The sequence below is a fragment of the Equus quagga genome, chromosome 4 (genome assembly GCF_021613505.1).
Source record: "Equus quagga isolate Etosha38 chromosome 4, UCLA_HA_Equagga_1.0, whole genome shotgun sequence".
Lineage (NCBI taxonomy): Eukaryota > Metazoa > Chordata > Mammalia > Perissodactyla > Equidae > Equus > Equus quagga.
In genome coordinates this window covers 133,005,168-133,016,561 of record NC_060270.1, presented here as the reverse complement: position 1 = coordinate 133,016,561, position 11,394 = coordinate 133,005,168, and positions in this window count along the sequence as shown.

Genomic DNA, 11,394 nt, shown 5'->3' with positions numbered 1-11,394 from the left:
AAATCTGCTGACCCCTGATGTACAGGAACGCAACTGAGTTTTGTCTATCTTACATCCAGTAACCTAGCTGAACTCTCTTATTAGTTCTAATGACTTATATGTTAATTCTTAGATTGTTTACGTAAAGGACCATATTACCTATGATTAACGATAGTTTTTTTCCCCTTTATCTTGGTTCTTTTGATAATGTTGAATAGAAGCAGTAATAGATGCCCTCCTAGTTTAGTTCCTGACTAAAGAAAATGCTTCAAATCTATTACCATTAAGTAATACTTCTGCTTCGAAGTTTTGCTAAATACCAAAAATCACATTAAGGAAATTGTCTTCTACTTTTTTCTTTAAGAGCTGTTTTTAACATCAATGGGTGCTGAGTTTATCAAATACTTTTTCTACATCTATTGAGCACCTGTTGACCATGTGCTTTTCTTTAGATTCTTTGGCCATTGTATATTATAGTATGGAGAATCATTAGAACAAAGAAAGTTTATTTATATTTTTCTCCTTGTTTGCTAATTTCCTTTTTCTTCCATTCTTTGACAATGAGACTTCAATTCTGTTCAACCAAAGAAAGTTATCATATTAAAAAGAACCTCTTGGCAATAACTATAGTGGATGCTTCTAGCCTATCTGAACTGAGATTAGCTAAGTGGTGTCAATTCACATTCCACCGCAGGAAATTCTGCAAATGGTTTCCTAGAACCAGAGGTGAGAGAGGGAAGGGAGTGGGAGGAAGCACACTGCTTGGCCCCCATCCCCCAGGCCCATGCCATGGATGTGAACTCTCTGGAGAGAGGCATGGTATCTGCATCTCTGCATGGAACACGGCGCGGTGTTGGTACAGTGTGGCCTGAAGAGGACTCAATGGCACATGGCACATCGAAGGTTTTATAGGTTTGGGAGCACTGAAGACTGTGTTATGGGAGGACATTTTCTCTCTGAGCTTCAGCAGAACAATTGCAAAGCCTGGGGGCTGGCAGAAGATTGTAGAAGCTCGGCAGACTCAGTGGATTCCCCGTGAAACACTGAGAGAGAGTAGCAGCACCTAGCGTGTGTTGATTTATCCCTGAACACTTGTGAGACACCCTTGTGACTTCCCAGAGTCACTTTGGGTCTGGAGTGGAGGAAAGGAGCACTTAGCCAGGAATATAGTTGGGTTTAAATGCTAATGTAACCATAGGCTGTTGGGGCTTGAGGAACTGGGGCTCTACAACCCTACCTGCAACATTCTGAGTGCTTGTTTACTTGGATGAAGTAAACCTTTCGCTTGTCAATAAGAGCTATTGTAGACCTTCCTTAAGGCTCCTAAAGACTTGCCAGTGAGCTCCTTGGTGGATTTGATATTTGCCAGCATATTTTCCACTGTGGGCCAAGCACTGGTAATTGCACAGCAGAGAAATAGTAAATGTAAAACACGCAAGTGCATTTTGAGAATCTTTGGCCTTCTTCTTGGTGGCTGCATCCAACCACCAAAGTGTCAGACACCAAATCTTAATTCTTTCCTGTTTCTACAAAAATTGAGGGTACTTTCCTATGGGTTCTACCATCACTGGTGGACAGCTATGCGTTCTCAGGCGGGATGGGAAAACCCAGCTGTATCATTTTGTCTCTGAATGTTAAACTGATTTTCAGGTATTCAATGAAACCATGGCTAGACTTGGCCAAGCACTTTTCCCCCTGAGTTTTCTCAAATATGCACATTTGAAGAAATGTCTTGCATGTGTTCCTTATTCACTTACGGCTAAAGGTTCAGGTCTTGCATTGCAGGAGTTCGACACTATCCAAGGAGCTTATTGAACTAGTTTTGAAACTGCTCTTCTACAAAAACAGGAAGTCCCAATGTACCAGATGTCAAGTAAATTTGAACTTGAGAGGAGTTGGATTAGGTTCAAAACTTTTGAATTCACAAATTTGAGCTGGTTCTAAATCAGGACATTGATGAGTCCCCTAGTTTCTGGTTATTTTTCCTTTTTGTGCTTGTGTGTGTGTGTGTGTGTGTGTTTATACAATGCCTGCTTAGTATGGACTTTACAGTCCAGTGATGAGAAGAAGAAATTTCTCTGTTTTGATCACATTGGACTTGAGGAGGGAAGAAAAACAATCCTGAGGCTACGGACTTGGAAATTCAGAATGCATATTTAGTCCTCTATGAGCAGTGTGACTTTGGTCCTGTTCTTTGTCACTTGTTAAGGCCACTGAAATGGGGGACATTTACATTTAGCGATTCATTTTAAAGATATAGTTCACAGATAACTTAGCCTATCATTGAAAAGAATACCGTGCAAAGACAATTAAAAAGTGTGTATGGTGTGTGTTATAGACTGATCCTATCTTTTGTTTGGTTGGGGGTCAGGAGGGAGACTTGGAAATGTTCCAGGGCCGGAAAACATAGCAAAAAACTAACATGACCGCTATGCTCTGTATTTCTTTAGTGGATAATGAAATTGTAGAAGATGATTTAGACAAAGAAGTTTTGGAGTGTGAAGGCATTAGCTTCTTAACAATGTCCTACATGTTAGAAGAGGTAATTTTAGTTCAGTTAATAAAAATTTAACTGAGGGAGTATTATGTGACCAGGCACTGAGTGTTTTTAGGATACAAAGGTGAATTCGAACTGGGCCCTGCCCTTAAGGAGCTCACAGTTGAGTGAGAGACAATCAAATGATCTATATTTAAGTGTTATGTCCAGTAGCAGGAGCATATATCAGGTACAGATATTGTATAAAGTGGGGCAGGATTAACTGTGTCTGGGCTGGTGAGGCAGGATGGTGAGGGAGCATGCAGCACCTGGCACTGTGCCTGGCACATAGGAGAGGCTCAATAAAGGTTAGTTCCCTTCTCCTCTTTCTTTAGATGTAACGGATTAACCTTTATGTGCAGAAATTATGGTGCCACTGTGCAAACATCAAGGGGATATGGAGTTAGAATTCTTTCCTTGTGGAGTGGTAAGTTAGTACCGATTCCTTTGTGTTTAAAATTTTTTTATTCTTCTGGGAACTAGTGACCATTATTTACAAAAGTGCTTACCAATGCAATGGGCAAGCTAGGAGCAAAGAACAGACCCACAAATCAATACTCCACAACAACTTGATGTTAGTGTACCAGCCACATTTGCAGAAGGTCTTCTGTCTTTGTTTCATTTCAGCAGCAATGGAAAAAAGCAATACTCATTACACTTTCCCCAAGCACCCCCAGAGTGTAGGTGGGTAAAGACTTGCCCCTACGGCTTGGGAGTGTGTAGGCTTGGAGTGGGGAGGGAGATAGTGTGGCATAGTCCACTGTAAATACAGAATGTTTGAAGTCTCAGGTTTATGTAAAAGATGTATGCAAATGCCACTGTCCAAACTATCACATATCTATTTGTTTATGAAAATATTGCTTCAAGAGACTTACCAAGTTAAATGATTTAACTCCCTGAATGACCAAGTACAATGAAGGCTCCAGGAAGAAGAGCTGTGTTTATCCTCTGATTTTCTGAGTCCTTCATACACCATTTTGAATAATTTGGTCTTAAAGACAGAAATACAATAATAATAATATATAAATATCACAGATTGTGTGACCAGTAAATGAACTGATATCGTGGCTCCATTACTACATTCCTCATTTCCCCTGTGTTCTATCTTTTGAAGCCTTCTGGCCACTTATTCTAGTTCAAGATGAGATGCAGAATCTGGGCTCACGTCAGCAGCGTAGTCATTAAGGTTGTTACCGCACGATATTGGGGTTCACTTGCCTGATGCGCCTAAAGAAGCCAATTAACAATGGCATCAGCCTTTGGGAAAAGAAATCAGCTTTATTCTGCAAGATCAATCTGCAGGGAGGACAAGGGGCGTGTGCCCTCAGATCTATCTCCCCGATTCAGGATTTGGGGTGAAATTTAAGGGGTTAGGGAGAACAGGCTGGCGTGCGGAAATGCTGGTGGGACAGGTTTTGATCGGTGGGCTTCAAGCATTTACGGTAAGGTTGAAACATTCATGACAGGGTGGGGAAGGAATTTTAACACCAGATCTTCCTGAATGAGGGACCCCTCGCTTCTGATAAGAGTCCGACTTTCTGGAGAAATGTTCTGATCTCCTTAGCCCCTGTGGCTGGGCCCCGGTTCTGTTTTGTGATAGCTGTAAGACACCCTTTGGCCTCCTGCAGCTCAACACTTCAGTCAAAGGCCACAACAGCTTCAAAACAGGAGACTCTCTGTGCTGAGTTAGTGAGGGAACCTCATTCAGATTCTACCCTCATTCAGCAGTCATTTCCATAGCTCTGCTTGTGGGTTTCTTCTGGGCCAGGAAGGTGTCTGCTTTGTTTACCAACAGGGGATCAAGCCACCAGTGTAATGTGGGAATCTGTGATTGGGTTGCGCTGGATTCTTCAGGAGGCAGTGTCTAAGGTGGAGACTTGCATACTGAATTATTGGAGCCTGCCTTTGGGAACACCACCTGTGGGCAGGGCAGAGGAAGAACTCACTCTGCAGTGTACCTGCAGCATGGGCCTCAGCTGGTCCCAGGGGGCGCTCTGGAGCCAAAGTGCCCTGCATGGAGGCAAGGGGGTCTGGCCTTTGTACCTTTGCCCTCACTGGACATGAATAGCCCCCAGGGAGGGGTTGTAAGCTTGGGCGAGGCAGTTACTTTTGGCTGAGGGCAATTCCTGGGGTAGGGGGAAGACTCAACTTAAGGCGGTCGGCAGGCGACACTCCCAGCAGCGGGGGCATAAGGGCTTTGGTCCTGAAGGTGACAACTGGGTGGCACACCAGGGCATCCACTACAGTGATAAATATTCGTATGTTCATATGTTATATATATGTAGGCATATATGTAGGCATATACATATACACACAGAGATATACAGATATATACAAACGTTGATATGTGTATTTATAAAAGTTTAAAAAGCGTAAATCAAGTAAATAAAACCACCACAGTGAAATGTGCTGTAGTAACCTGGGCAGATTTATTAAAATCATAGGCTATGATCACTGTAGTGCAGTGGTTTTCAGGATTGCCCCTTAGGGAATATTTTTGAAATCTAAGGGGGCATATTTGGTTGTCGCAAAGAGTGGCATGTTCCAAGAATTTATTGGGTGGAGATCAGAGATGCCAGGTGTCTTGCAATATGAACTTTCAAATGTCTCATTGGATATTTATGTAGGTAAAAAAATCTGTTTGTAATTATCTTAGCCTAGAGCTTAACCCATTCTACATATAAACACAATGTTTTGTTTCATTTTGTTTATACAGTTTCAATATTCGTGACTTTCCTTATTCCAGGAATGCAACTTTGTTGTGTATCAGTCAGGATCTAGTCAGGAAAACAAACCCCAGAAATAATTTAACACGGGGAATACGGGGAATTGCTTACCCAGGTGTTGGCGAGCCAGAGCAGCTATAAGGGAGGCAGTACCATCATAGGGCCAGGCACAAAGGGAAAGGTTAGGGTTATCGGAGCTACAAGCCCAGAAGAGAGGCCCCTTTCCTGGTGAGTCACATCTTCATTCCAGAAGAGTCTCAATCATTTTTAAGTTCCTTTAAAAAAAATTATAGTAGCTTTCTGTTAACTGTTATTATAGAACATGGAAGAGCTAAGAGGTACCACAGAAAATCCAGAACATGATGTCTGTCTCCATAGTCCTCCCTGTGCCCACTGGGAAGCAGAAAACCAATTTCCTCTTGGTAATTGGAACCAATCACCCCAGCCAGGATAGTAACCCCTTCTTTGCCTGATTTTTTCCATAGCATGAGGAGCCCAAAGTGGCCAGGTACCAGTCTCAACTTCTAATTTGCTGGATCCATACTTGTGATCTTTGGTGGAAATATTCCTCTCTTGGGAAGTTAAGACCTCCAAACCAGCAGAGTTCAAAGTTACAGGCACTGAAAACAGAAATTGTGTGAGTGGATTATTGAGTGTAATGATGAGAGGAATCACTTCCACTACCCCCACTCCCTTGATTTTTGGACCTATGTATTTTGGGAGAAACAGTGCCATATATTGGCTGCTGACTCAAAGCATATGCTGCATCCTATAAGAAGGAACTTCAGTCTTTTACTGTGTTATTTCCCAACTGGCATCAGAACTCAGTAGGTTATTCCATCATACTTGCAGGTCAGCTGCTTCTGGCTGTTGCTGTATATGGCTGTTGATGTATGAGATAAGACTGGTAAATTCCATTTGCAGAGTCCATTGCTGCATTTCTTTTGCTATGAAATGAGTTCCTTGGAAAGAAGTAGTGTAGAATGTAATATCCTAACAGTGAATAAGGGATAATGAGTTCATGGATGGTAGTACTATCAGAAACATTCTGGGCAGAGAAAGCAAAGCCATATCCATAATGTGTGTCTACTCCAGTGAAGATAAATAGCTGTCCCCTCCATGATGGAAGGGCTCCAGTATAATCAATCTGTTACCAGGTGACTGGCTAGTCCCTCCTGGAAATGGTGCCATATTGGAACTCAATGGGTGATCTCTGATGTTGGCAGGTATAAGCCTTCATATGGGGAAGCCAGTGTTCTTTAGCCCGTGCACAGCCTTTATTGCTGACTCCACGGCTGATTTGTGCAAACACTGTAGTAGGTGGAGAAAGAGACCAACTCTACCAAGTGTGTCGTGTCCCTGTTTATTGAAAGCCCTCTCTGAGTGGATGCCCTTTGGTGAGCATTCATAGGGATCACAAATATCCTCACACTTGGTGCCCACTCTGGAAAGTGCATCCATATAGCTTTTCCCTAGAACTCCTTGTCATCAGTCTCCCAATCCTTTTCTTTCCAAGTTTCTAACCATTCAGGAAAACCATCAGCCATTGCCCTTGAAAGAGTATAGATGTATACCTCTGGCCAGCTCTCAGTCCAGACAAAGTAGACGCGTAATACACTGCTGGAAATTCCTTGCACTGAGAGAATTTCCTTTCAGCACTATCGTCAGGGTCATTCCTCATGGGAGTTGTAATGCTAGAACAGACCACCTCCAGCTTGTGCCAGTACATTGAGGAGAACTGTACGTAAATCAGTTAACCGGTTGAAGAATAGGAGGAAATACACCGGGAGTCAGTATCAAAGGAATCGGAGTCACCTGCTAAGACAACGTGTGCTCTCTGGACCTGCTCAAGCTTGGTCTCTTACATACTATTTCCGTTTGATGAGGGATTGCTCTTGTGTGTGCTTAATCTTATGGGTTGATGGGTCAGACAACAGCCAGTTCATAGTGTGCGCTGAGGTTGTGTATTTACTTGATGTCTCATGGCAAGTCATTCAAATTCAGTAGCAACTAGGTACAGTTTCTCAAAGGGAGTATTTTGTCTGCAGAAGAGGGCATGGCTTCGCTCTAACACTAAGGAAGTCTGTATTGTGGCTCTTCTATCAGAGTTTGCCAGAGGCTCTATACGATATCCCTATTTGCCACAGACACCTCAAGTATCATTGGATTCCTCTGGATCATAAAGTCCTGCTGCAGTCTTCTTTTTCTCTTATTCCTGATAAAAAATGCCAGCCTATGGGCTACTAGGTAGATGGGGCAGAGCACCACACTGGTATATATTGCTTCTAAAATCCAAAGTCCCAACAAGTATCCTGTCTCATTTCTAGGGGCAGGCGGTGGAAAGGGCAACAATCTCTCTTTCCCTCGGAGGACTCCCTTGATGTCTTCCAGGTCACTGGACCTCCAGAAACTTCACTAAGGTGGTGAATTTTCTCAGGGTTTATATCCCACCCTCTGGTTTGCTTGTGTCTTATTAAGGCATCTGAAGTATTTGTTACTTCTTGTTTATTAGGTCCAATCAGCTTGATGTCTTTAATATAGTGATAAAGATCTCTGCAGACTAGATCATGGCAGAGAGCAGAAGAGTTTACATCCTGTAGACAAGACTGTAAAGGTACACTGCTGGCCTTGCCATAGAAAAGAAACCACTTTTGGTGCAAATTGAAATAGATAAAAATGCATTTGCCCTATCAGTTGATACACCACTATCTCTATACCTGGTATACACCAGGTACCTAGGACTGTGTTGATTTGCTGCAGTAAAGATAGCACATACAGAACCGCAGTTGCAGCTGGCATTGCCATCTGGTTGGTTTACAACAACTCATAGTTACTGTCTAAGATGCCTCTGCCTCTGCACAGGCCGGACAGGTGATTTAAGTGGGGAGAAGTGATAGTTTCACCACTTCTGCCTCATCTACCTCTTCCATGGTGCTACTAATTTCTATATCTCTCCAGGGATGTGGTATTGCTTTTGCTTTCTATCCTGGTGGCAAGAGGAATTTCCAGAGCCTTCCACTTGGCCCTTCCTACCACAATAGCCTTCACTCTGTGGGTCAGAGAAGTAAAGTGGTGACTCTGTCAGTTATTGAGTATATCCATTCTAATTATCTACTCAAGAACTGAGGCAATAATCACAGGATGGGTCTGCAAACCTACTGGATCCATGGTCATTTATCCTTGGGAGAAAACTCCATTTATCACCTGACTACCACAAGTCTCCACTTTGATTCGTGGACCCAGTGATATTTTGGATCCTCAGGAATTAGCATTAAATCAGAAACAGTATCTAATAATCCCTAAAATATCTGGGTATTTCCTTTTTCCCCGTGCACGGTCACCCTAATAAGTGACATCAGGTTCTTTTGGGGTAGGCTTAGGTGAAGATTTGTAGCATATATCAATGGCAATCCTGCAAGGTTCTTCCTCAAGGGGCCCAGCCTCCCTCTCAGTCAAGGGGCTCTGTGTCTGTGAACTGGCTGAGGGATGGAAACTGGATGAGAAGGATGACTTTTCATTTGGCTAGAGTCAGGTTTCAGGCAGCAGACCTAGAGTTTTGCCTGTTGTAAAGATCAAGGAATATTTCAGAAGTCTGCCCATCTGCTTCATTCCCAGGGTCACCTAGGGCATTACCAAATACCCCTGTAGGGCAAGCCCTTTGAGTACTACTTTGTCCCTGCTTCTCATTGTAGTAGATATGTCCACCTTGTCCCTGCCAGTTAAGCACTGCCACTCGGCCATTGCCATCCCCGGATCCCACTCTCATAGAAATCAGGGAGCCATCTCAATGGAAGCATCTCCCACTGTCATATCCAGTTACTGCAGAGCTTTTCTGGTGCTCCTCTTACTAAGATATTTTAAACGCCTTACTGTCGAGACCATCAGCTGGGCCTCTAGGGCTTTGTAGCTGTGATTGCGCTCACAGATTACACATGATAAAATCACCCCAACATTCCCATCTCCACAAACCTTTGGATTTCTTTCTCTACATTACACCAGAGACATTGTCATCTCACTCATTGAATATAGAACTTCACTGAGTCTGAGGTTCATTTCACCAATGAAGCAAATCGTTGGAGTCACTTTCAATGCGGGAGCTAACACATTAAATCCAAACTTTCTGTTAAATGCACCTATATCAATACATATAGCCCAATTCTTAGCTCTTTATTTTGTTTGGAACTTAACCAAGAACTGTTCAAACTTTCACAAAATCCTGTCACCTATGACAACACCAATGTTGATATTTGAGTTGCTAATACAACACAATCATCTTGGTCTGCATTTGTAGCTCTCTCATTCACAGTGGTTTTACATATAGGTGCAAGCATCTTACTGTTTATTTTGTCTTCTGAGTTGTGTTATAGCATATATTTATTGAAATACACATTAATTACAAATTACTTTCCTTTTATTTTTCCTTTATTATACAATTAGGACATTATATTGACATTTTTTGGAAATTTGCATAGGTAGGTAATATTACCTATGAATTTCATTTCAGGTTAGTAAGGAGGGTGTTAAAAATACTAGTTACAAAGGGGATGGTGGGTTTGATAGGGTTGAGAACTGCTTGCTCCTCCTTTCACTTGGGCCCCAAGAACTTATGCGTAGCCATGCCCCTGAGGAACCAAAGAGGATCCTGAGTGCATCTACCAAATTAAATCATTTGTTGTCCCTCTTCTCAAAAACAGCTCTGTTTAAGTAGAGAATCCAGTGACCTATTCAGTTTACTTACAAAGCCATGCAGGATGATATTATTAAATAGACATACCAACAAGAGCAGGGAAGAACTGCCTCATAGATGCGATGAAAACAGCCTATTTTGTTTTCCAGGGAAGCCTTGGAGACAGCATTTTTGTCTTTGTGCATCCCTGACGATAGAGGGGGGAGCCAGGAGAGCGCTTTCTTGGTTTCTCTTGTCTGCACGACCGGAATCACAATTCCATGGTTAGATGATACATGGAAGGATGCTATGCAAATGCCACCACTCCCTTCTCTCCTTTCTCACGTGGAATCTTCGGGGAGGCTCTGAAAGTGGGGAGGAGGAGTCCACTTTGGGTTTGTGAATGAAGGGTAGCTATTTGGTCTGGAGCCAGGAACTCTATCTCCGGTTTGCTGCTCAATGCCACCGCCTGCAGGTTTGCTGGGTGGCATGCCAGCGACACGTGGGGGCTGCCTGGGAGCAAGACCCCACCCAGTTGCCTAATTAACTCTTCCTCCTCCAGAATCTCAACTCTTGTCACCTTCTCAGTGAAGCCTGCCCTCCCCTACCAGGCTGGTCCGGTTCCTTTGTCATGGATTCCTTCAGAAGCATCTGTCCCCTGTGATGCCTCATCTCAGTTGTAATTACATTCATCAGTGGTGACTATGTGGTTTATGTCAGACACCTCCTAGGAGTTAGGGATCTTGTCTGTTTATGCTCCCCCTTTCACACTGCGCCTAGAAAGTATCTCACACAAAGTAGGTACTCAGTATACAGTTGTTGAATGAATAAGTGTTTGCTCCAAATTCCAGAGATATCAGCACTTACAATGATTATGAATGTTACCATTGTATTTGTATCCCATGCTATTTGACAGCCAAGTCTTCTATCTGTTGGAAGCATGGTAACTGGATTTTGTACAAACGAGTGAGTCAGGACTGGTAGAAACACTCAAAAGCCCCATTTATAATGTCTTCTCCAGTAACTCCACTCCACCTCCACCCTCCCCCAAGCAAAACCCAGTGTTTGAATGTAACGGTGGGGTCCTCTGTGGGTCTAGCTGGAAGGTGGTTGGAGAACAAGGCGAAAGGGCCAGAACCCCTGTCCCCCACCTCCCAAGTGTGTGACATACACTCGCTAAAGAATTACAATGTGTCCAGGGCCTCTCCGCAGCAAACAAAAGAGAGCATCAGAGTTATGTCCCAGACTGAGGTGGGATAATTCGGGATGCTGGGCAATCTGATTCTGGACCAGGAGGAGAGGTTTAGGGGAAGGGGTGCGACTCGGTTTCCCAGGTTAAAGTTGGTGGCATGTGAGTGGCAGCCTTTCTTGCCCGTCGGGGTGTGTCCGCACGGGCTCGCTCATCAGGTTGTGCGCGCGTGTGTCTGTGCGTGTGAGGCGGGGCTGGGAGGACCCCGAACAGCCCCGGAGGCGCCTCCAGCCGCGCG